The 27,969-nt window shown below is 38.7% G+C and overlaps 1 protein-coding gene and 1 pseudogene across 1 annotated transcript in view; one reads left to right on the top strand and one right to left on the bottom strand.

Annotated features, from left to right (window-relative positions):
• RAD51B (RAD51 paralog B) overlaps positions 1–27,969 on the bottom strand; it is an 885,837-nt gene that overhangs the window by 731,790 nt on the left and 126,078 nt on the right. The window lies entirely within an intron of this gene.
• LOC122742568 lies at positions 26,042–26,790 on the top strand (annotated as a pseudogene).

Below are 27,969 nucleotides of genomic sequence, written 5' to 3'. Positions count from 1 at the left end.
TAAAATTAACAAGCAAGTCAGCGTCAGAGATAGAACAAGAAGAAAAAGGTCTCAACAATTATTAACTTAATTTAGATGTACTCTAAAATTAAGAATGGTTAAAATTAATGTGGAGCTTGCACTTATTTTTTTACTTGTGTTTATAACTGCAAGGTTCTGAAACTTAAAAAATGGAAAAATAAGGCATCTGGAAACTAAGCAATTTGGGCAAATTTGTAGCACAAAATAAGTCAATATATAATAAAAACAGACTGAGAAAAGTTCTACAGCAAAGGGTCAGAATTCATGAGACAATTAAATTTTGTTTGTGAAACAGAAGAAATCTTGAGAGATCTAGACAAAGAGCAGAAAAGACAAGGGAAGGGAAAAATAAGGCATTGCAAGGAATCTTAATTTTTTTTAAAAAAAGTTATATTATCAGGCCAGAAAGTTTCTCTTCATGTCTAAAATATTCCAACCAAGAAAAATGAAATGAGTGTTTATGTCTATATATACATATCCGTTTTGGACAGCTGGCTTTGCAAATCAGAGCTTTTAAGTTTAGAATATTCAATGCTTTAAAGGATATACAATATTATTTATTTGGGGTTGGAGCATCTTCAGAAAAAGTTTGACATCATCCCCTTGGATTATTATCTCTATCTCATCAAACTTAGTTTCAGCACTCTAATAATATTTCAGAGACCTATTCTAAATAAAGCAATAGATGAAAATAAAGAGGCAGATTTTTTCAGTTTATCGTTTATCTAAGTCCTCTGTTTATGCCTTTTCAGCCTTGACTCCATCCCAAGTTTATATGACAAGCATTTGGTGGTAAAATGTGAGCACCAAACCTTTCCTTCATGCAAGCCAACGTGGGTGGTTTCTATTTCTCATCTTTGTGGTGGCATAAGATATCACAGAGTCGGGTGAGAGGAAATACCACCTAGCTAAGGAAGTTGTCATATGTTAAATCCACCCTTTTGTTTGGGGGTTCCTCTTCTTTGTTAATGTATTATAGTAACAATGACAGAAGCCTCAATCAATATGATGAGAGGAAAGGAAACAGATCTAGAATGGAAATATTCATCCTCAAATAATAATTAAAAAGTCTCCCTGTGTGTATAGAACAGTGCTAAGCACGGTGCAAACTCAACTAAACAGACATGGCCCCTGCCCCCTAGATGCGTCCACACTATAACAGCTGCTACAAATATGTAAACAAAAATACACAATAAGTAACAGAAACAAGATGATTCTAGATGAGATAAACATCAGGAGTAACTAAATATTTACAGTGTGCACGAAATTTGGTATGTGTGATGTCTTTTGTGTAAGGCGCATGATTATCTCTGGAACTGGTGAACACTAGGTTAGGATGGTGCTCAAATCTCACTCATTATGTGACCTTCGACTTCAACAAATCCTGGGTGGCTCTCTCTTCATCTGAAAAAAGGGATAACTTTAATTTCAGATGGGCTGCACAGACTAGAAATTAATTATTATAAAAACAATAATAGTCTACCATAAATAGTAAATATTGTTAATACTAATAGTTTATTAATAGGAAAAAATTACATTGTTAGACCCCCACCTTGGAAATAATCCTTGACCTTCTGGTTATCAGGCTGCGACAAACTACAAGTAATAACACAGTAACTTCCACTACAATGGAATATGTTCTGAGGACCTTCATCTCAACTCCCACTCTCAGAGATAAACCTCAGGTCCTAGAGTAATGTTATAAGAACATCTTGGAAGAGTTAGGAGCCATATCCTAATGTCATCTGTTCTAACCCCAACCAGAGTACTGCTTATAAGTACCCTGTAGGGTATTACCCAGTAAAAATATCAATTTAGAATGACTTTAGTCAGACTGTCTCAAGTAGCTAAGGTGTATAGTAAGAATACTAGTGTAGGAAACATCTTTCATCCCTCCAAAGCCTGTGATATACTCTCCACTTTCCAGAGTCCCAGGGAAAATGGGTTCAAGCTTAGAAAGGACATATAGCATATATCTCACAGCTCATAGTTGTTTGAAGTCCTTTTCTCCAATTTATGAGATGCTCAAGAAGTTCTCCATTGCTATCAAGGAATTCTTAGAGTCATGAATCTTTATACATTTCAATCTTCCCTTGGCTCCCAACAAGGGCACTACTGTTAACTGATCTTTAGATGATACTAGGGTACCATAATGGGAAGATAGGAAGTACAAAATCCTCTGAACAGTTCAATGCTCATAAGGCCTTCTGACTGAAGTGAGGGGAAGAGGAGATAGGTGGAGAAGAATGAGCCTGGCCAAGGCTTACACTGAGGTCTTCCTTTTCCTCCAAACAGTTCCTCCTCAGAAGTTTCACTAGAAAGTCAAACTTGCTCAGACTTAACAATAACCTGGGTTCTAACTACCTTGATATTGTATGGACTTTAGGACATAGCTAAGTTTCCTAGGCCTATATAAACATATTTAATCTAAAACCTTTTACTAACTGATTGACTCATTGATTGATTGAATGAGTGGTGATTGAGCATCTTAGTTACTTTTTTTTCTTTTTTCTTTTTTTTGCGGGGCAATTGGGGTTAAGTGACTTGCCCAGGGTCACACAGCTAGTAAGTGTTAAGTGTCTGAGGCCAGATTTGAACTCAGGTACTCCTGAATCCAGGGCTGGTACTCTATCCACTGCGCCACCTAGCTGCCCCATCTTAGTTACTTTAAGTGGGTTGGGGTGACTTAAGTAATTTACTCAATCACCCCACGTTTGTACTAGCAACTTGCAACATTGATACTTTACTATTCTGCATCAAATGTATTTTATTTCCTTTTCTGAAATTTCTGCTCCTTGCCTCATTTCTCTCTCTTCTATTTCCTTTCTTTTTTTCCTTCTTTTCATCTGATAGTAGAATTTGATGACTGGCATCCAAAAAATATAAAATATCTACAAACCAAAGTAATAGGGGAAAACAATTTGTTTGTTTGTTTGTTTTTTGCAGGGCAATGGGGGTTAAGTGACTTGCCCAGGGTCACACAGCTAGTAAGTGTCAAGTGTCTGAGGCTGGATTTGAACTCAGGTCCTCCTGAATCCAGGGCCGGTGCTTTATCCACTGCACCACCTAGCTGCCCCCGGAAAACAATTTTTTTACGAGGAAAGGATGGGGTAGCTAGGTGGCACAGTGAATATAGCACCAGCCCTGGATTCAGGAGGACCTGAGTTCAAATCCGGCCTCAGACACTTGACACTAGCTGTGAAACCCTGGGCAAGTCACTTAACCCCAATTGCCTTACAAAAAAAAAAAAAAGAGGGGAGGATAATTTGGGGAAATAATTGTATTAAAGGACCTTAGAGGTCTTCAAATGTGGCCTACATACAGCCCAAAAAACTCCCAATGTGGTCCAAACCAGATTAAAATGTAGTTCTTAGGGGGCAGCTAGGTAGCTCAGTGGATAGAGCATTGGCCCTGGATTCAGGAAGACCTGAGTTCAAATCTGGCCTCAGACACATGACACTTACTAGCTGTGTGACCCTGGGCAAGTCACTTCACCCCAACTGCCTCACCAAATAAAAAAAAAAAAGTCGTTCTTATCTAATTTTAATGTACTGATGAACTAATAAAAAATGTATAGTTTTCTAAGTCAATATGCAGCCCTCAGTGATCATTTATGTAGAATTTACCTAATTCCTACTTCACTTTTTACCCCCTTTTCAAATCTATAGTCACTTTGTCATTTTTTAAAAATTGATTCCGAGGAATCCAACAAGCATTTTTACATGCGTAATATGTGTTTAGGCACTATGCAACACTCTGAGCTACTAGGATAATAATGTAAATGTTCCTGCCTTTAGGGAACTTACATTCTACTTCAGAACAAAATTTTGTGGTACCCTTTTGCCCCACTGCTTCTATGGTGCAGCTCTCCCCTCCCCTAAGCCTCTGTGAATTGGCTTGGAATGTTAACTGAGCAGGTCCTGAAAGGTTAGGGGACCAAGGAGGTGCTGAGTTAACATATATACTGCATATGATAATTCGAGGAGGGATAAATCACTTACGACAAAAGAGATCAGAAAAAGCTTGTTATAAATAACGGCACAAGGGGGCAGCTAGGTGGTGCAGTGGATAGAGCACCAACCCTGGAGTCAGGAGGACCTGAGTTCAATTCTGGCCTCAGACACTTAACACTTACTAGCTGTGTGACCGTAGGCAAGTCACTTAACGCCAACTGCCTCACAAAAATAAATAAATGAATAAATAAATAAATAATGGCACAAGAACTGGGTTTTGAACAAAGTTGGAAATTCTAAGAGACAGCAGTGAAGAGGGCAGAAACACGGCCTGTTCAAAGACAAGAAGGTGGGAAATAGCCTGTCAAGTTCAGCAACATTAAGAACAATTTGGCAAAGAAATAGAGTGTGCAATAAACCTGGAAAGACAGACTAAAGCCAGATAGTGTAAAGAGCTTGGAATGTGAACACACAATGTGGTTTTCCTTCTTTAAGAGGGAGATACTGACGTTTTTTGAGCAGGGGAGAGATATTAATAAATGTTTCAAAAAAACACAAACATTTATTTAGCACTTACTACCTTACTTTGTAATTTACTTTGTGGATTCAAAGAAAGGCAAAAAAAGGGTACCTGTCCTCACAATAGCTTCCATCCTAATGGAAAAGATAAGATGTGTTGAATTCACAGCCCGCTCTCAAATGCAGATGGAACTAAATTAAAATGTAATTGGGAAATATTTAATAAAATAAACAAAAATACAATGCAACATAGATAACATTGATTTGTGGTTTCTAAGTTAATATCCTTCCTGGGCAGGGATCTGGTTTGAGTTTGACACCACTGTTAGAGATAACATATGGTGAAGGTATGTACATAATCTTAAATACATTCAGAGTAAATGGAAAGTAATCCCAGAGGAAAAAGTTGTGAGTACTGAGAAAGATCGCCTGGAGAAAATAGGATTTGAGCTGAATCTTGAAGGAAACCAGAGAAACTCAGCAGTGGAGGGGAGGGTATAAAGAGCTTACTATGTGCCAGACAGTGTGCTAAGTACTGAGGTTACAAATACAGAAAGCAAAATAATTCCTGCCTTCTTCTCTAACAGGAGAAGACAACACATGGGGAAGCTCTGCCCAGGGAGAAGAGTTTTGATTAGGGAATTTACAGGGACAGTGATTGAAGTTACAGGGCAAAGTCAATTGACCCACCCTGGTTTCCAAGTATAATATGAACTAGCCAATGAGAACCTAGTCCTTGAGAACACAGACAGATTGTCTGATACAATCCCCTAAGCAGACTTTGGAGAATGTGTAGGTACTCTGATCAAACTGTGTGAACCTAGACAAGTCACGTAACCACTGACTGCTTAAAGGATCACCTCCCTGAGTTGTTGTGAGGATCAAACAACGTATTTGAAAAGCACTTAGCACAGAGCCTGCTATGTAGTAGATACTTAATCAATGGTTGTTCCCTTCCAATCCCCTTTCCTAACCTTCTGGTGAAGAAAAGGCCTTTTGTTTGGCCTCTGTGCCAGAAGTCAGAAAGAAGTGTGCATTCTCTCATCCAGGCTCATTCAGGCTAAGGTTGTGAGTGCATGGTCTTGCTATTACATTGGTAAGAAGATGAACAGACAAGATCAGATGGTTGTTTGTCCTTCATTCTCAAAGAGAACCAATGACGTTAGAAGGGTGATGTCTCGACTTGCAAGGGAACTGGATTTAAGTGAGGCAGAGCTGTGCAAAGTCATGAGCCTCACCCTCTCCCCCAGTCATCAGAGTCCAGGGGCAAAAAACAGGTCAGGACAACTGGAGATGACCCCAGATGCAGATACATGAACTAATGTAAAGAGAAATAAGGAGAACAATATACACAATGACTACGAAAATGCAAGTAGAAATAACAACCAAAGAACAATTGAAATGAAATGAAATGAAATTTCAAAATTAAAGGAAAAAATAAAGAACAAATCTGGACCCAAAGAAGAGATATAAGAAATACTTCTCACTCTTATGTAAGAATAGGAAATCCACAAAGTGTTTTTAGGGAGATTTTTCTAGTAGCTTTTTGTAGGATGGATTAGAGAGGGGAGAAATTAAAATCTGGAAGTCAAATGATCATAATTGGTATATTGGATGCAAAAGTACAGAAATTAAAAATATACTCACTGAACTTACTTTTAAGCACATTTATTTAGCTAGTTTACAAATTGAGCTATGAGCTTCAAACTTTAAGGAACCCAACTTTTGCCAGTTAACCAAAAACAGAGGGAAGAAAATTTGAGAATAGGAAAAATAGTCCACAGGGCACTAAAACAAAGAAAGCAATTATATTTTAATAGTATCTCCATTGTATAAAGCAGTTAAAGAAAGCACTTAGGAACTCAGGGGAGAAAAATCAACAAGCAATCAAAACCCCCAAATCACTTGAACACTACTTTGGCAATGTGCAATTTGTGCTTCTTATCAATCTCATTTTACCAACTCTCAATATCCCCGGTACTGGATGGGTTGGGTTTTGTTTTTTTTCCTATGAGTAAATTACCTTCACAGACTTCTGAAACCTGAGGAACAATCTGAATGGAGACTTTCTACTCTATAATGTTAGTTTATTTATTTGGTGTATTTCCAAACATAAGGCAACTGCTTTCATATGCTACAAAATATGGCAGAAATAAATGAAGCCAAAGACTGGAGTAAACCTTGCCACCAACTTGTGGAAGGCATAAACTTGGCAGAATGCCAGACTTTATTCTAGGACCAAACACCTGGAGGCCTTCTGTATTCTGCAAAATGTGAAAGTGCTTTTCCAATATCAAAACCTAAAGATGCTATTTGTTCTGTAACCATCACGTCATCACAGTGATGGTTTGCTGCAAAGGCTTTTCCTTCCTCATCTAAGTCTTAGAATTCTCATTTTATTCCAGGTTCATCACTCATCTATCTACCCTTTGAATCTTAGGTCTTAAAAAGTATGTGGCAGCAGGAGTTGGCTAACAAAAAATATACATCACAATACGCTCCAAATGAACATGTGATCTAAATATAAAAGATGACATCATAAAAAAGTAAAGATTGGCAGGAGATAGAGTTAGATAGAGCATTTTAACTAAATAAAGGATAGAGGCAATAAAAGAAAATTTCTGCCCCCCCCCACACACACCTCCTTCTCATTAGCAACCTACACGCCACCGCTGCCTCTCAAAGGCAAACTTTTGTCCTACCTTTCTGGGGCCCAGACCTCCACAGCATTTCCCAGACTGTTCCATGCCATTCCCCTGAATGGTACCCACTCCATGCCCTTTCTAGCTCCACTTTACCGTCTTTCTCCCATTAAGCTGTAAGCTCCTTAAGAAAAGGGATAGTCAACCTTGATTGTAGTCTCAGAAAAGCACCTGGCACATAGTAAGTGCTTAATAAACTGTTTATCTATCTTTGCACGTGGGGATGGTTTCATTCAATTGTATTTATATCCCTAGTACCTGGTACCACTATGATTTGCACATCATAGATACTTAATAAAGGCGTATTGATTGACTGATAGAAAATGATTAGCTGAAAAAATAGTAATTAGCTGTCCTACTTTAATCATAGGGAGAGCTCGAGCAGATGTCTGGATAAATTAAATTTTCCATCCCTGTAAGCCATTTCCCAAACCCAACTATTTCCTCTTTCAGACCAGGTAATATGTAGTATAATCTGGTAACAAAACCCCTCCTATTTCCACTTCCATTAACCTTCACCCAAATGCTCTCTACTATGCTTCTCCATCTGGTTCCTGGATTTCCCAATGAGTATACCTTCTTAACATATAATGTTGGCACTCCTCCAACCCTCTTCAACCAATCTTATTTCTTCTAAATAAAATAAACCCTCGGGGCAGCTAGGTAGTACAGTGGATAAAACACTGGCTCTGGATTCAGGAGGACCTGAGTTCAAATCTGTCCTCAGACACTTGACACTTACTAGCTGTGTGACCCTGAGCAAGTCACTTAACCCTCATTGTCAAATGAATGAATGAATAAGATAAACCCATGCAGTCTTAGTCATGGGTTTCATCCCACCAAGTATCCGTGCTGTCAAATTTACCTCTTTGAATTAAGACCTCTAACTCATCTTTCTTGTTGCTTGAACTTTGGACATCTGAGCACAGACCTTTGAAGACAGGAGTTTTAATGCCAGCTTCTTTCCTGGATTCTCTCTCCTGCTGTTCTTCTCCCTTGAGCACAGCTACTCTCTACATAATGGATAAGACATGGGCGGGGCAACCAGGTGGCTAAGTGGATAAAGCACTGGCCTTGGATTCAGGAGGACCTGAGTTTAAATCCGGCCTCAGACACTTGACACTAGCTGTGTGACCCTGGGCAAGTCACTTAACCCTCATTGCCCCGCAAAAAAAGAAAGAAAGAAAGAAAGAAAGAAAGAAAGAAAGAAAGAAAGAAAGAAAGAAAGAAAGAAAGAAAGAAAGAAAGAAAGAAAGAAAGGACATGGGCTCTCTTTTTCTTCTTCTGCCCTCCTTTGTTCAAAGCCCTTTTGTTTAAATTGAAGACACAAGTGCTTAGAACGATGACTGGCACATAGCAGGCATGTATTAAAGGCTAGATGATGTGGCATTGGGCAAATGAATGTCTTTGTCAGATACATCCTTAACTTATCTCTCCCCTCTAGTCCCCGCATTCCATTAGTTGTCTTTCCAGGCTTCTTTTGTAATGTCCCTCAAATCTAATAAGCCCTCTGTGTTAATTCCCACTGGCCCCATCCTAGTTTGAGCCCTTGTTATGTATGATTTGCCTAAATAACTAAGATAATTTCTAAACTGGTCTCCCCAGTGTTTATTTATTGTATAGCAGTGACTATGCTTTTCTTTACTCCTTATGATTAGATATTCATGACTGGAAATATTAGATTGTCTGCTGATTGTGCAAATAATTTGCTAAATCAGCACAGTTAACTAATCTTTCTCCTTCCCAATGTACAAATCACTATTTGAATATCATAATACTTAAAACAAGGATTTGCCTGAAACACTGAGTCACTAAACAAAGACTTCTCGGTCACATAAGCAACACAATGGCAGACTAGACATTTTCTCTGATCCCCATAACCTCTCAAACCTCTCCAAAATAGAAACTGTATGATGAAGATAAAGCAACTTCAGCTGTTCAAGGTCTAGGGCATTCAAAATCCAAAAGAAGTTTAAAAGAAAAAAAACAGGAAGTAACACATTGATCCTGAGATTACTCAATACCCCTCCCTCCCCTCCCACGTAGTGAGGCTGTACCAGCAGATCCAAGGACAAGACACATGCTTATATCAAAACCCATTCCTACACTCATCCCACCCCACCCCACCCCACCCCCAGTGCTGTGAAGACCCTGGCTCCAGGCTGTAGAAGTTTGCTTGATGCTCACATCCAGCTTGGCCATAGCCCTTTAAGAGCAAAAGCCTGCTAGGACCTGCAATCCAGAAGTACCAGTGCTGCAAAACTGCTGGTGCTGGGGAAAGCAGGCTGTGAACTGTCAGTGCTAAGCCATAGAACTGAGGTACAGAGGGAGTGGAACAGTCTGCCAGAACAGAGTATTATGCATGTAGGGGACTGTTCAGCACTCCACCAAGCCTGAGAGAAAAGCACAGCACCCAGCTAGGGTCAGTTCTAACCACCCAAAAGTCAGTTGGAGCAGAAACCTAGGTGAGTGAACTGTGAATTGCCCAGTGTAGGAGAAGGCTGAAATGCTGTTGAGAATAATTTCCCCGAGGAAAATACAACTGGAAGGGGAAGGAATCCAGAAGTTTGTGATAAGGAAAATAAGGCGGGCAGGAGAGTGAAACAACTGAAAGTACCAAAGATTTCAGAAAGAAGAAAACTCAAAGACCTTGAACATAAACAGAGAAATCAATAGGTAAAACAGTAACAGCAGAAGGAAATATGGTTTCCAGATGTAGTAAATAAATTCAGGCATCTATGAATAAATATTGTAAAGGAAAATGATCCAACACCTGAAGAGACAGAGGACCCTATGAAATTTGAAGAGAACATGGAACCACAACATGCTGTTCCTAAATGGTTTAAAAGAGGAATGAGAGGGAGCAGCTAGGTGGCGCAGTGGATAAACCACTGGCCTTGGATTCAGGAGGACCTGAGTTCAAATCCGGCCTCAAGATACTTGACACTTAACTAGCTGTGTGACCCTGGGCAAGTCACTTAACCCTCTTTGCCCTGCAAAAACAAAAAAAACAAACAAACAAACAAAAAAAGAGGAATGAGAATCATGAGAGTGGAATTTATGTCCTGCACAGCAAAAATAACAAACAAGATAGAAAAACTTGAATCCAGAATAGGAAGCCTCACCAATGAAAAAAAAAAAAGGAGAGAAAGAAAACAATGGATTGGGAATGCAAATACAAAGAAGTAAAGGATGACCCTGAAGAAGAGAAGCAAAACACAATAGCATGCTCACTATGCAAGGAAAACATTCTGAATTCAAAAATAGGATGTGCAGAGACAACCTAGGTATCATAGGTCTCCCAGAAGACCACAATATTACAAAAAATCTTACTACCATAATGACAGAAATAATAGAAGAGGTTTTCCTAGAGCTTTGAAACACAGAAAATGAAATTCCAATAGAAAGAATTCACAGATTGCCTCTAGGGGAAAAAAAAGCTCAAGACTAAGACACAAAGTGGCTAAATTTAACAATTCATTTTAGAAACAACAAGGTCTGCAAGCCATCAGGAGAATGACATTCAAACAAAAAGGAAAAGACATTCAAATGATTCAACACTCTTCTGTACCCACTAGAAAAAGAAGATGGGAATGGAATAATGTGTTCCAAACAGCACTGGAGCTCAGGATGTAGCTCAGGGTGACCAATCCCATAAATCTGAGACTAAGCATACAGGACAAAAGATGGACTTCAATAATAAAGAAGAGAGTGAAATACTTTTAGAAAGAAAATCAGAACTGAAGAGATTATTTGCCTCTCAAACACAGGAAACAACAGAAATGCAGGAGTGAATAAATGCAGCAAGCAGTCAAGGATAGCAACAGAGTGACAACAAAGAGACTAGTAGAAAGAAGACTGATTTCTAAATGTACCCAAAGTGGAAATTTGGTAGCACTAACAGTGAAGAGGTGACAGGGTGTATTATAGATAGAACCTGGTGATACCCTGATACAGCTGAATGCTTCTTTTGTATAGCATGTAGCTGTGCAAAGGACATACCAATGAATATGGAAGGAATACTTGTTATTATGACTCTCATCAAAAAAGCCATTTATATAATTGATTTATCTGTGGTTCAGTCTATAAACTTCTTTCTTAAATTGTTAGCAACTCCAGAGGAAAATGACAAATGTTGTAGGGGATATGGAGAAAATGAGACATTAATACATTGTTGGTGGAGTTGTAAACTAATTCAACCATTCTATAGAGCAATTTGAAACTATGGCCAAGGGCTATAAAACCATGCATATTCATTGACTTAACAATCCAAAAAGAGATAAAAATAAAAAAGTTAAAGGACCTACATGTACAACAAATATTTATAGCAGTTCTTTTCTGGTAGCAAAGAACTGAAAATTGAGGGGATGTCCATCAATTTGGAAATGGCTAAAAAGACTGTGGTATGTGATTATGATGGGACACTACTGTGCTATAAGAAATGCTCTCAGAAAAACCTGGAAAGACTTACATGAGCTGATGCAAAGTGAAATGTACTGTGTACAAAATAACAACAATATTGTAAGATGATCAGCTGGGAATGACTTGGCTATTGTAATGGAATGTATTAAATTTGATCAGTGACAATGCTATGCTAAGGTTTAGTAAAAAATCCAGCAATTCAAACAGTTAAAGAAGAAGAATCCAGTTTTCCAGAACAGAATCCAGCTTTCTCCTGATGACATCTTACCACTCCAAGAAGACAAGAGAACTGAGAAAAGACTTCCAAAGAATTAATTATTTTTTTACTGTTTCATCTAAGAACACCTGTTCCTAGAAGAAACAAAGGGGGGGAATGTGATTAAATAAACCTGGAGATTAATCAAGACTGATTGAATCAAGTAAGAGTAATTGACTGCTGATTAAGCCTACTTCAAGTTAATTGGATTGTAATCACACCTGGCTATCCCTTAAGAAGGTATTGTTCTCAGAAACTAGACTATGAACTCAACTTGAGAACACCTTCAAAGCCAATGGATTTGGATGATGCCAACCAATCACCTTGAAGCAGTGTGTAAGGACCGCCTCTGTTCCAGATCTATAAAAAGCTTCCACAAACAGCTTGCTAAGGAGTTCCTGATTAAAGCAGGCTTGTGGAGGAGGACTTCAGGAAGAACCCAACCAAGCTGGAACTCTAGGCTAGGTAGGACATTTTTTTCATAACCTTCTGAACTCTTTGTAAATATCTGTATGCTCTAATAAATGTTTAATGCCCAAAGACTGGTACTGAAGCCTTTTAATTTTTGGCAACCACAATTAAGATTTTAAACATCACACTATTCTCAGCAATACAATGATTCAAGACAACTCCAAAGGACTTATTATAAAAAATGCTATCCATTCTTAGAGAAAGAACTGATAGTGTCTGAATAGAGATTGAAACATAATTTTTTTTTACTTTATTTTTCTTCAGGTTTTTTGGTCCTTTTTCTTTCACAACCTCATTAATATGGAAATGTTTTGCATGGCTACATATATCTATATCTATCTATATCTATCTATCTATCTATCTATCTATCTATCTATATATATATATATATATATAAAACTTATATTGAATTGCCTGCCTTCTTAAAGGGGTAGGGGAGGGAGGAAGGAAGAGAATTTGGAACACAAAGTTTTAAAAATGGATGTTAAAATTGTTTTTATATGCAATTGGGGAAAAATAAATTCTAAATAAACAAAAAACAATTAAAAAATCCTTCATATTCAGGCCACATAACCATTTTGAACTTAGTGGTATTAACCACCAAGAGTAACCTAATATAAAAATGCCATCTAAGTCAGTAGAGAAACCTTAAATTAAGAAACTAGTTTCTTCAAGTATTTCATAATAATGAGAAAAGCTGAATTTTTTTCTCCTTTCTCTTACCCAATTTATTCTGTATTTTTCTTGTCTTTATGTACAGTTGTTTGCATGTTGTCTCCCCCATTAGATTGTGAGTGAACTTCTTGAGAGCAGGGACTGGTTTTTGCCTTTCTTTATATTCCCAGTGTTAATTTAGTACCTGGCATATGGTAGGCACTTAATGAATGCTAGTTGACTTGATTTCTTTACAAATTATTTTAGATTCTTCCAAAATATGTCACCAAGTATTTGTCTGAACAAAGAGATCAGAAGTTCCTTTATAGTCCCAACAAAAGCACAATTCTATATAAAAAAAGACAGCATTGTTCACGTTTGTGAATTTCCAATCTCTGCTCTTAAACACAAAATCCAAATTATTTCAGAGTATTTTGGAGGAGCTAAAAGAAGCTAGAAGTCCACTCCCCACCCCACCCCCAATTCACCAGTGGCCTGGTTAACAACAATCTTCCTTGTTGTAACCTTGGCCTTGAATGGATCTCCAAGGCCCACTTTGTGGGGGAATGTCTGCTGTGTTCATTCATCCATTTAAAAAGAATTCTACAAAACCATGAAGCAGGACCATATGTGAAAAGATGGGTTACAAATCAATTTAACAAGAGATCCCTTGCATCTGTGTAGCTCTCTTTAACATCCTCACTTTTACAATTAGCAGAACTTCAGGAAAATTGTTGTTGATGCATTCATTTATAACTTTAATTAACCAACCATTTCTTCTGAACCTGAACTGGTAGAATCACCTGTTCTGGAGAGACAGGAGTTTCTGAATTGCAACATCATAACCAATACATGCATGAGATAAATTGCTAGATTCTCCATGATTCTCAGTGCAAGATGAACCATGATCTATTTCTTAGCTGTATATCCTGATCCATCCTTGGGAAATATGTTTTAAAGGCTCCAACTTCTTAGTCCTCTCACAGGAGCCATCAGCCTCAAGTGACATTACCAGGAGATCCTGAGGTTTGGACTTCCTGCCATTGTATTTGGAGAGGTGGGATGGATTTTCCAAACCTTCTCTCTAAATTTAGTTCCAACTGGAATCGTTTCTGTGCTGGGATTAAGACAAAGATCTAGATGTCTTTTTTGGGGGGGCGGTGTGGGGAGGTGAGGCAATTGGGGTTAAGTGACTTGCCCAGGGTCACACAGCTAGTTAGTGTCAAGTGTCTGAGACCGGATTTGAACTCAGGTCCTCCTGAATCCAGGGCTGGTGCTCTATCCACTGCGCCACCTAGCTGCCACCTAATGCAATTACATTTTGCACATTATCTTCATTGGTTATTAAGTCATTGTTCCCAACTAATACATTGTTGGTGGAGCTGTGAGCTTATCCAACCATTCTGGAGAGCAATTTGGAATTATGCCCAAAGGGCGATAAAGCTGTGCATACCCTTTGACCCAGCAATCCCACTTCTAGGTCTTTTGCCCAAAGAAATCATGGAAGGGGGAAAAGGACCCACATGTACAAAAATATTTATAGCTGCTCTTTACGTGGTAGCAAGGAATTGGAAGTTGAGGGGGTGCCCATCAATTGGGGAATGGCTGGACAAGTTGTGGTATATGAATACAATGGAATACTATTGTGCTGAAGAAATGATGAGCAGGAAGAGTTCAGAGAAACCTGGAGGGTCTTACGTGAGCTGATGATGAGTGAGATGAGCAGAACCAGAAGAACATTGTACACAGTATCATCAACATTGAGTGTTGACCTACTGTGATGGACTATATTCTTCTCACCAATGCAATGGTACAGAAGAGTTCCAGGGAACTCATGATAGAAGAGGATCTCCAAATCCAAGAAAAAAAAAAGAAAGAAAGAACTGTGGAGTATAGATGCTGATTGAACCATATTATTTCTTTTGTTTTGGGTGCTGTTGTTTTTTTTTTTCTCTATTTTGAGGTTTCGCATCACTGCTCTGATTCTTTCTCTTGTAACAGGATTAATGCAGAAATAGGATTAATGTTATTATGTGTATATATATATATGTGTGTGTGTATATATATATATATATGTATACGTATAGAGATATATAGATATAACCTATACCAGATTACCTGCTGTCTAGGGGAGGGAGGAGGGAGGGGAGGGAGGGAGAAAAATCTGAAATTGTAAAGCATGTATAAACAAAAGTTGAGAACTATCTTTACATGTAATGGAAAAAATAAAATATCTCATTTAAAAAAAAAGAAAACAATGGAAAAATGTTAATAATGCAGATAAAACTTGGTACATATTTTTTTTCTGGAAAAAAAAAAAGTCATTGTTCCCAAACCAAGCCTTGTGAGCATTTACCAGGAAAATTTCAAACCAAGCAGTTTTATAAGTTAAAAAAATTAAGAACATAAAGATTTAAAAGACCTCACTGAACTGAATTTAGTTTCCATCCCTTGGTTTAAGTCAAGTGCATATAGCTTAAGTGCAAAGTGAATTTTATTCAAACCAAATTCTTCTTAAGAAAAAGCAGAGCTTTTGGATTCAGGAGGACCAGAGTTCAAATCCGACCTCAGACACTTAACACTTACTAGCTGTGTGACCCTGGGCAAGTCAGTCACTTAACCCCAATTGCCTCACCCTCCAAAAAATGTATTTAAATAACTTAAGAGAAATAATAAATACATAAGCAAAAAGTGAAAGCAATAAACTGTAAGTTCTTGTGGAACAATTATCATGTCTTATGCTTTTTATATAACCCCACACATTCTGACATAATACTTTGCATGCACCTGTTATTTACTTAATAAATATTTATTGAATGAATGAAGAGTAAAGAGAGGCATCCTTTGCCAAGCCTAATATGGTGATTCTAAAGGAAAACTACAGATCTGACAAGAAAAGGGGGGGACCCATAAAAATAAAATAGTGCAAATTCATTCAACTCAAGCACCTTTGGGAAAGCAGAAATACTGTCACATGCAGAAATAAAAATCAGAAAAAAAACACCTTACAAATTAGCCTTAAGGCTCTGCTTCAATATAGTCATAAGTATAGATCTTACAAATCTGTGTCTTTAAAATATACTTTGCAGTCAGACTCTAGAAAAAAAAAAGTATTACAATAAAGGGCCAAAAAAAGCAAGATGCAAAAATAACAAAATACAGAAATGAAAAGAAAAAGCAGCTGGTAAACAAGGCAATGTTTTGAAAGAAGCCAACTCCCTATTGTATACTCAGGGCTGAATCATGTCTTAAATTTTCCAAGTGACAAACCCAGCTGGAACACAGTAAACTGGAGATTTATCTTTACTGAAATAATTCTATTACTCTAAGAAGTATCCTTGTTTCTCAGGAATACAGTATGTAGCTGTCTCAGGGGTAAAAATATGTTCAAAGTATCTCCCATTGTCTATTTTGAAAGATATAAACTAAATTATACATAAGGATCTCTTAGTTGAATTTTTTCTATACTTTTTTTTATCTTTTTTTTTTTTAGTCAATTGTGGTTAAGTGACTTGCCCAGGGTCACAAAGCTAGTAAGTGTCAAGTGTCTGAAGCCGGATTTGAACTCAAGTCCTCCTGACTCCAGGGCCAGTGCTGGATCCACTGTGCCACCTAACTGCCCCCTCTTTAGTTGAATCTTAACTTAGAAAACTACATATTAACATCATCAATGTTTTATTGTACTTTCATGTTATTAAATATTTCCCAGTTACATTTTAATCTAGTTCAGGCTCCATGTGGGAGTATTGTAGACCGCATGCATGACACCTCTGGCCTAAAAACCATTGCTTACTGTGTCTATTACAAAATGGTCACTAAATAATATTTTTATTTGCAATGCTTAGATCAGAGGATGCAAAGTCAATCCCATTTAAAAAACTTAGGAAACCATATTTATACTACATTGTAGAGTACATTTCAAATTTTTAAATCATTTTTCCTGTTTTCTATTCCCTCCAGTCTTATGGAGATTCTTGCTCACCACACGTAAAACAAAGGGTCTTAAAAAAAAAAAAAACCTGTCTACATTAAGGGTTTATGACTTTGTGTTCAAATTAATTGTCAACTTTAGTTCTGCTAGATACTGAAGCATCCCAAACTTCCTTCTGAAAGTACAACCATAGATTTCTTGTGTGCTACTATGCAATAAACATTTAGTTCAAGGGCCCTGTGACAGTAGATAGGCATACAAAAACAAAAATAAATATTTCCTGCCCTCAAGGAACTAACATTCTGACAGGGGTATAATGTGGGAACAGGCAAGTAAGTATATGCAAGATAACATCAGGAGGGAGAGAACATTAACAATTATAAGCTAGGGAAATCAGGAAAGTCTTCCAATATAGCTGGGATTCTTAATCCCCATAGAGTCTGTGGATAGATTTGAGGGGGATGGTCTGTAGGGAAATTACATCTTTTTTCAATTAAATTGCTTTTCTTTGCAATTCTATGTAATATTCAAGAACATTCTTTTGAGAAGGGGTCCATCCATAAGCTTCACCAGACTGCCAAAGGGGTCCAGAACACACTTTTTTGTGTTTTAGGTCAAAAACACTGTCAAAAAGAGTAGCACGCGAGGCAGCTAGGTGGTGCAGTGGATAGAGCACTGGCCCTGGACTCAGGAGGACCTGAGTTCAAATCCAGCCTCAGACACTTGACACTTACTGGCTGTGTGACCCTGGGCAAGCCACTTAACCCTCATTGCCCTGGAAAAACAAAAACAAACAAACAAATGTTGAAAACTATCATCTCTACATGTAACTAGAAAATAATAAAATACTTTTATGATTAAAAAGAAGAGAAGAAACAGAGGCCCATCAAGGTTATATGACTTGCCCAAGGTCAAACAAGCAAAAAGTAAGAAATGGGATCTGAACCAAGGTCTTCTGGTTTTTTTTCCTAGAACTAGTAAAAGTGAAACACTGAATGAATTGGGAGTCAGAAACTTTCGATTCCATTTCTAGCCCTGACACTGATTAATTCCTTAATTAGGCAAATCTCATTAATCAGTGATCCAACAAATAGATAAGGCTCCAATAATTATGATAAAAGGCTCAAATACATAAAATGACAAACAGATACATAACTATCTATTGCTGTTATTATTTTTAGTAATTTCTCCTAAAAAACAATCCTGCACTCACAACTGCCTATTATACATCTCCATGTGGATGCCCCTATTGGCTTCTCATATGCAACATATCTTTTTTTAAACTCTGAATAGAATTTTATTTTCCAAAATATATATAAAAACAAAATTTTAACGTCAAATTTTACATTTTTTTCCCTATAAACCCACCCTCCTCAAAATGTCCCTGTTTGTACTGAAAACACTATCCTTTCAGTTGATGACCCTTTCCCTCTTCTCAGTATTCAATTAGTTGCCAACTTTGTTCATTCTACCTCTTGCTTCCATCCCTACCTTTCCCATCATGGGAGTTTAGACATGCAATGGTGCTTGTATAGATTTCTACAGTATCCTCCCAAATGGTCTCCCTGATCCCAATTTCTCCCTTCTCAAAAACATACCCCTACAAAACTGAGGAATTAACATTCCAAAACCAGAAGTCACAAGTGTAAAGCAAAAGAGGACCTCAAAAGTCTTCTAACCCAAAGCCCTAATTTTACAGTGGAGGAAACAGATCCTGATGGTTTGACTGGCTTGGTAGCAAGTAGCCAAGGAAGGATTTGAACCCAGGTACTTTAAATACACTACTCTTTCTATACTGCCTACAGATCTGACCATGCCACTCCCCCAGTCAAAAATCTTTAATGTTTCTTTATGGCATCCGCAACAATATATAAATTCCACAGCTCTGCACTTAAAGTCTCCCAAAGTCTACCTCCTTTTCATATTTATTTCATGTTATTCACTTTACATGCTAGCCAAACTGGCCTTTGAACATTGCCTGAACTCAATATTCCATTTCTAATCAATCAACAAGTATTGATTAAGTGCCTACTATTAGCCAAGAATTGTGCTATGTATTGGGGATACAAAGAAAAATTCCCTGTTTCTCAAGAAACATATTCTATTTCAGGAAATACATATATGTGTATGTGTGTTTACATGCATATATATATAGGCACACATATGTATTTGCATATGTATATACATAATAAACAAAAGGTAGTTAGAGAAATTATATGAGGTAGAAGTGAAAAGGAAATGATTTCCAGGCATAGGGGATGATCAGGGAGACAGGAAATGGAAAACTGTGTGTGAGTAACAGAAGACCAGTTTGGCTGAACTGCAGAGTGTGGGAAGGGGAATAAAGTATAATGAGAGGAGAAAGATAGGATGGGGCCAAGTTGTGAAGTCAAACAGAGGAATTTATATTTTCTACTAAAGGCAATAGGGAGCCACTAAAATTTATTGAGTACAGGAGTGAAAAGGCCAGATCTATGTATTTAGGGAAAACCATTTTGGCAGTGGTATCAAAATCAAATAGAAATGGATCTCTGTGGGACAGATATTGACTTAGAAAACCACAAATTAATATTATGTATGTTTTATTGTATTTTTATATATTTTGTTAAGCATTTTGCAATTCCATTTTAATCTGGTTAAAGCAACACTCAGAAGTGTTGGGGGCTACATATAGAGTTTCATCCCAGGAGTCTGATACCTCTGTTCTAGAGCATGGATTGCAATGAAGAGAGACCAGGAAGGAAGACCAAGTAGGAATTCATTACAACAGCTAAAGATAAGGAGGGAATAAAGGGTCATGAGGGAAATAAGATGATGGCCGAAGGGGGCAAGGGGGAGATACATGTAAGGGATGTAGGTTAGAAATGGTATGACTTGGCAACTAATTAGAAAGGAATGGAAGAATGAAGAGTTAAGTATAATACAGAGGATATACACCTGAGAGACTAGAAGGTGGTCCCCCTGATGGAAGAGAAAGTTTTGGCGGAAAGATAATGGGTTATGTTTTGGACATGTTGAGTTTAAGATATCTCTGGAATATCAAAGTCTTTTTAGTTCTCTAAGCCAATCAAGATTCAAGGAAGGGAAGGAAAGGCTAGCCTAATTTGCATGAGGGGAAGAGTTGGGATGCTGTTCCTACCATACACCATCCCTTGGAGGCAACATGCTTAAAGTCTTCTAAAGAACCTCCTACCACTTAAATTATTTCAGGGCTGTAACTGGTCAACCCAGACCTACAATATTCAAGAATCCTAATACAGGCATGCCTAAAGGAGACAGTAAAGAAGTAGAACCAAAGCAGCAAAAATAATTCTTTTTCTCTTTTTTTTTTTTTCTTTTTTGCAGGGAAATGAGGGTTAAGTGACTTGCCCAGGGTCACAGAGCTAGTAAGTGTCAAGTGCCTGGGGCCGAATTTGAACACAGGTCCTCCTGAATCCAGGGCCAGTGTTTTATCCACTGCACCACCTAGCTGCCCCTATGTGTGTGTGTGTGTGTGTGTGTGTGTGTGTGTGTATTTTTTTAATGTAACATTTCGCCGAAGAAGTGACTGAATCTAGGACAATCCCGGGAAGGGCCAAAATGTCTATAATAATCAGGTCCATGCAATTGGTAATGCCAAATTCTTGAAGTTTAGAGTAGGTTTCTTGATGTGAAAAAGTCATCTTTAGCAAGAACAGCACCAGGAACAAGAGGGCTATAACAAAAATGATGATACTTCCTGCATAGTCAATGATGCTCATCATAGAGGAGCAAGACCTGTCCTATACTATCACCCATTTCCAGGACCCCTCCTTGGAAATCCTATGGGAAGAGAGGCAGGGAGTTCAGTATCTTTGCCCCATGAGAAGCCCCTGAGAGACTGCCTCCCTTCTTCTGTGGGAGCTAAATAAGGAAAAGGGAAGAAAATAACCATTTAATAAGCACCTAGTGTGTGCTAAGAACTTTACAAATATTATATCATTTGATCTTCAAAACAATCCTGCAAGGTATTAATTCTTTGCATTTTACAGTTGAGGAAACTGAGGCAAACAGAGGTTAAGTGACTTGCCCTGGATCACACAGATAGTAAATGTCAGAGGCTGGATTTGAACTCAGGTCTTCCTGACTCCAGGCCAGTGTTCTAACCACTGCACCACCTAGCTACCTCTAGTGATAGAAAGTTCCACCATTTCCCTGCTTCCATAAAGCAAGCCCACTCCCAACAACTGATCTTCCAAGCTGTCCCTAGGAAAGAGTTGTATAATGATCACTGGATATTGTAGCAGCAGCAATGTGGAGGAGCTAATCAGCTTTATTTTCTGATAATCAATGGGCTACAGTGAGACCCAGTTTTAGCACTGCACATTAAAGTGCCTATTCTTTTATGACTAGGCTTCTGCTGCTACTGGGTACAGATCCACCATCTGGTGCTACTGGGACTCTCCTCAGCTCCTGCTGTTGCTGGGCCCCATTTCTCTACCCAAAGCTGTGTGCTGTAGCTGAGGCTCCTGTCTCGGACTACTACTGACTACCCGTGAAGTACCATGTCTGGGCCCACTGCCCCCACCCTAAGGATGCTGGGTCCCACATCTGTGTGCACTGCTCCCCTGATAAGCATTGCAGGGGCCATTAACTTCACTTACCAACACCATGCCTACCTGACTGCTGTCAAGGCCTGCCAAGGTTACTGCTACATCCTATGCTGCAGTGGGGCAACCTCCACTACTGGGTCCTGAGCTCTTCTTCCCTGTGCTGGGACAGAGCATCCATGTAGGCCTGAACACTTGCTACTGCAATGCCATTCTGCCCTGTCTGTGCAGAAGACTGCCCTAGTCCAACTGCCCCCTGCTGTGCTCAGCAGTAACTCTGCAGGTACTGATGTGGAGACCTGACTACACTCCTGCACTGGGAGTAAAACACAAGGTAACAAAAAGCCAGAGATTCCTCAAGACCAGTACACATACAAGACATAGCCATTTCAACGGAGGCAATGCTCCTGACACATGAAAACTATACTCTTCATGGGCAGCTCTTTGGAAGCTCCAGGGAGAAAGAATTCTAGTTGATAGTTTAGGAGTGAGAGTGTAAACTTTCTAAACTATACAGCACCCCTGCCTATGCTCAGATAATGAAATTGGATGTAATTAGCACATTTACTCATTTTCCCAATTCCAGAAATGCCTCTGGGTTCCTTTGTCCTTTCAAGTGGGAAGGCCCCCTATGTCTTACACCAAAGAATCACAATAAAACCCATGAGCCAAAACTGTGGTTAGTCTCTTAAATTCGAAATTTAAAAACTAATAAAACTCAAACAGTTTTTTCAGCACAGTTGTTGGCCTTAAAATTACAGAGATCTGACCTGGTTTGCAATTGTTCACTGTAAGAGACCCTCATGCTGTGCCTCACTAAGTGCTCTACACACGTGAACACTTAAATGTCAGTTATTCATTCAAGAAACACTGTGCTAAGTTCTGGGGATACAAAGAAAGGCAAAGAACAATCCCAACTTCCAGGAGCTCATAGTCACAGACAGTGGTATCCTCAACAATAAAAGCAAAGTTAGGAAGAGAGGAGGATGTGTGGGAAAATATAAGAAGGTAAGTTTTGGACACACTAAATTTAAGATGTCAGTCAGTGAGCCATGGAGCTTCTTTAAGGACTTACTATATGCCAGGCACAGCACTAAGCCCTGGGATATAAATAAAAAGGCAAACAAGACTCCTTGTTTTCAAGGATTTCACAATCTAATGGGAAAAATAACACATGAACAGCTATGTATAAATAAGTTATATAGAGAATAAATTGGAGATGATCATTGGAGGCAAAGTACTGACATAAGTGGGATCAGGAAAGGCCTCTTGTAGAAGATGGGATTTTATTTGAGGCTTTTAGGAAGCTAAGGAAGACATGAGGTAGAAAGGGGGTGCAGCTAGGTGGCACAGTGGATAGAGCACTGGCCCTGGATTCAGGAGGACTTGAGTTCAAATCCAGCCTCAGACACTTGACACTACCTACCTGTGTGACCCTGGGCAAGTCACTTAATCCCAATTGCCTCACCAAAAAACAAAACAAAAAACAAAAAAGGTGGGATCCCAGGTATGGGTAATGGTGAATGAAAATGCCCAGTCAGGGGGTGGCTAGGTGGCACAGTGGATAAAGCACCGGCCCTGGATTCAGGAGTACCTGAGTTCAAATCCGGCCTCAAACACTTGACACTTACTAGCTGTGTGACCCTGGACAAGTCACTTAACCCCCATTGCCCTGCAAAAAAAAGAAAAAAGAAAATGCCCAGTCAGGAGTCTTGTCTGAGGAACAGCAAGGAGGGCAGTGTCATCAGATCACAGAATATATGGAGTATCCATGAAGTATCTATGGAGAATATATGTATAGAGGATATATGAAGTGTAAAAAAAAAAAAAGAAGACTTAAAAGGTAAGAAGAGGGCAGGTTATAAAGATCTTAGAAAGGGCTTTTACTTCTGAACTTGAAAGTGATAGGAAGCCATTAGTGTTTATTGAAGAGGCACGGGACATGGTTAGATCTGCATTTTAGGAAGATCAATTTGGTAGCTGAGTGATGGAGTGGGGAGAAACTTTATACAGGGAGACCAACCGGCAGGCTCCTGGAATTGTGAAGGAATGAAGTGATGAAGGCCTACACCAGGGGTGGGGCAGTGTCAGAAGAGAGAAGGGAGCCTTTTCTCAATTTTCATCCTTCTTGACCTCTCTGAACCCTTGACACTGTCAATGATCCTCTTCTCCTTGCTACGAGGACACCATTCTCTCTGAATTCTCCTTCTACCTATGTGCCTGCTACTTCTCAGGCTCTTTTGTTGGATCTTCATCCAGGTCAAACTCTCTAAGTGTAAGCTGTCCCTTTGGTTTCTGTCCTGGGCCCTCCTCTCCTTCTTCCTTTCTGCTGCTTCACTTGGTGATCTTAACATCTCAATCCTGCCCTAAACGCTCGGCTAATTTCTAGTCTCACGTCTCCAACTACCTTTCAGACATCTCAAACTGGATGTCCAGTTGGCATCTTAAACTCAACAAGCCCAAAACAGAATTCATTATTCCAAACTTCCCTATTATTGTCAAGTGTATATCATCCGGGTCCTTTTCCCAAGGAGATCATAAAAAAGGGAAAAGGACCCGTATCAGATTGCTTTCTGTCTTGGGGAGGGGGAAGGGAGGGAGAAAAATTTGGAACTAGAAATCTTATAAAAACCAGTGTTGAAAACTATCTCCACATGTTACTAGAAAATAATAAAATACTTTTATGATTTAAAAAAGAGTATATCATCCTTCCAATCCCCCAAATTTACAACCTAGGCATCATCCTTTACTCCTTACCATCTCTCACCTCCCATATCCAATCTGTTGCCAAGACTTGTCAATTTCACCTTTACAGCACTTTTCAAATATACTCCCTTATCTCCTCTGATGTTGCTACCATTTTGGGGCAGGCCCTCAACAACTCTTATTGTACTATTGCAATAAAATGCTAGTGGGTCTACCTACCTTAAGTCTCTCCCCTATTTAATCCATCCTACAATGGCTGCCAGAGTAATTTTCCTAAATCAAAGGTCTAATCATGTCATCTCTATACTCAATAAACTCCAGAGACTACCTATCACCTCCAGAATCAAACAGAAAATCCTGGGGCAGCTAGGTGGCGCAGTGGATAGATCACCGGCCCTGGATTCAGGAGGACCTGAGTTCAAATGCGGCCTCAGACACTTGACACTTACAAGCTGTGTGACCCTGGGCAAGTCACTTAACCCCAATTGCCTCACCAAAAAAAAAAAAAAGAAAAGAAAATCGTCCCTTTGGCATTCAAAGTCCTTCAAAACTAACCCCCAACACCACCTTTCCAGTATCATTATACCTTGCAACACCCCCCAGCTCCAATGTACTCTTTGACACTGACCTCCTTGCTATTACACAAGCAAGACATTCCATCTCTTGGCTCCAGGCATTTTCTCTGGCTCTCCTCCATATCTAGAATGCTCTCCCTCAACTCCATCTACTGCCTCCCCTGGTTTCCTTCAAGTCCCAACTAAAATCTCACCTTCCACTGGAAGTTTTTCTGGATCTCTTAACTCTAGTGCCTTTGCTCTTTATTTCCTATTTATTCTGTATATAGCACATTTGTATATATTTGCTTTCTTGCTACCTCACCCATTAGATTGTGAGATCCTTGAGTGCAGGGACAGTCTTTTACCTCTTTTTGCATTCCTAATCCTTAACACAATGCCTAGCACATAGTAAGTGCAAAGATGGAAATGAAAGGATTTGAGAACTGATTGGATATATGGGGTGTAAGTGAAGAATTGGAGATGAAACCTAGGTTTTTAAGGCCAGGTAACTGGGAGGATAGGACCCTTGACAGTAACAGTGAAGTTTAGTAAGATAGGAAGCGAGGCTAATATCTTTCCCTGAATAATGAGTTCAGTTTGGGATATGTTGAGTTTAAAATATTTACAGGGCATCTAGTTTGAGAGGTCTCAAAGGCACTTAGAGATGCAAGACTGGAGGTCAGGAAAGAGGTTAGCACTGGACAAGTAGATCTGACAATATTGTACATACAGGTGATCATTGAAACAATGGATAGTTGGAGATGTGATACTGGAGGTTAGGAGTGAGGTTTGGGCTGGCTAAGTAGATGGGGGAATCATCAGTATAGATTTAATGATTAAATCCATGAGGACTGACAAGATTACCAAGTGAAGTAGTAGAAAGGGAGAAGAGAAGGCCCATGAAAGAATATTGGAGACACTCACAGTTACAGGGCATGGCCTTCTTGAAGATGCATCAAAGGAGACTGAGAGGAAGCTTACCAGGTAGAAGGAAAGAGAGGATAGAATTGCATCCCAAAAAGACAGAGAGAAAAGAGAAAAAGAATGACTGACAAACATCCGGGATCTTGCATTTTATTTTATTTTATTTTTTTATGTATAAGGTATTTTATTTTTTCCGTTACATGTAAAGATAGTTCTCAACTTTTGTTTATACAAGCTTTACAATTTCAGATTTTTCTCCCTCCCCTCCCTCCTCCCTCCCCTAGACAGCAGGTAATCTGATATAGGTTATATCTATATATCTCTATACATAGGGATCTTGCATTTTAAATGAGAAGGATGTCAACGTCTGGCTCTCTGGTAGAGGTGGTAAGAAGTGCTCAGCCCTGGCCCCAGGTGCTACTTTTGGGGGACTCTATCACCCAGTTTTCTTTCTATCAGGGTGGATGGGGAGCATCACTGGCTGACCAGCTAGTCAGAAAATGTGATGTTATAAAATCGTGGATTTTCAAGTTATAATACCAGATGTGCAGAAAACATTCTTCCAAGATTATTCAAGAAAAGTAATACTGAAAACCTTGTTGCAGGTACAATTTTCTTTGGTGCCAATGACAATGCTTTAAAAGATGAGAATCCCAAGCAACACATTCCATTCTATGAGTACGTTGAGAATTTAAAGAGCATGGTCCAGTATCTAAAGTCTGTAGATGTTCCTGAAAGTAAAGTTATTCTTATAACACCACCCCCTCTTTGTGAATCAGCTTGGAAAAAGGATTTGTATTCCTCAAGGTTACAAATTAAATCGAATGAGTCTGGTTGTTGGTGAATATGCCAAAGCCTGTTTGCAAGTCGGCCAAAACTGTGGAATAGATGTCCTTGACCTGTGGACACTAACACAAAAGGATAACAAGGACTTTTCATCATATTTATCAGATGGGCTGTATTTATCACCAAAGGGAAATGAGTTTCTATCATCACATCTTTGGCCTTTGCTAGAGAAGAAAGTATCCTCACTGACTTTCATCTTTCCTTACTGGAAGGATTTAACTGAAATAAAACCTGAACTTCTAAGAGATGGTGACCATTAATTGATTAATTGCATGAGTTGGCACTTTATTTGCAAGGCATTGGAATGCCTATGACATTGTGGTGATTGAAGTGGTAGAGACAGTTTCTGATTTTATTAATAGGCCGGTAGGTAGGTAAGTAGGTAAGTAAGTAAGTAAGTAAATAAGTAAATAAGTAAGTAAGTAAATAGATAGATAGATAAATAAATAGATAGATAGATAGATAGATAGATAGATAGATAGATAGATAGATAGATAGATAGATAGATAAATGAATGAATGAATGAATGAATGAATGAATGAATGAATGAATGAATGAATGAATGAAAGGATGCTCATTGGTTGTTTCTTTCAGATCAAAGACCCCTAATGGTGGTGGGGTCATAGTTAATATGCCTAATTGGTGGAGGTGTTTTATATTAAAATGAAGTCTGGGGATGCTTGACTTAGGTCACTCAAATCTTGAGAAAGAATGTAGACCCCCAACCAAGATAAAGTCAGAAGCTGTCTCTACTGTTTTGGTCATTTCAATGTCATTGGTACTTTGATACTTTGTGGATGAGGGGCCAGCTCACATTTCATGCAGTTAATTAATTTCTCATCAGTAAAGTCCTTCAACCATCTCGATTCTTTGTAAGCTTGGATTGGACTTGACCCATATTAATCTTTACAAGGGGCAAGAGAAAGGATTAAGAAAGGGAGAACAGCAAATCCCCCAAGATATTGATTCTTAATTATTTCTCAAAATCCCCTATTTGATTCTATTGAGATAAAATCTCCTTGATGAATCACTAACTGATATTATAAAATACTTTATCAAGGGTTCTTAACTGTGGGTAACAATAGGGAGAAGGGGGGAAACTGAGGGACGCATTGCCAACCAAAAGGTTTTGTAAGTAGCCCTCACACAAATAAATTTAAATAAATTTTTAAAAAAAGAATGACTCACAATAGCAAAGTATCTCTTTGGAGTAAATTCTGAAAAGAAGTACAACCTTTCTTTTTCCCCTATGTAGTCTTTTTCCTGCTAGATGTTGCCTCCACACCCATCCCCTGAAGAGAAGTCAATAAACATGAGACTTTTAGAAAAGACCATTCAGGGCAGCTAGGTGGCCCAGTGGATAGAGCACCGGCCCTGGAGTCAGGAGTACCTGGGTTCAAATCCGGCCTCAGACACTTAACACTTACTAGCTGTGTGAC

The sequence above is a fragment of the Dromiciops gliroides genome, chromosome 2 (assembly GCF_019393635.1).
Source record: "Dromiciops gliroides isolate mDroGli1 chromosome 2, mDroGli1.pri, whole genome shotgun sequence".
Lineage (NCBI taxonomy): Eukaryota > Metazoa > Chordata > Mammalia > Microbiotheria > Microbiotheriidae > Dromiciops > Dromiciops gliroides.
This window is presented reverse-complemented; position numbering and strand designations above follow the sequence as displayed.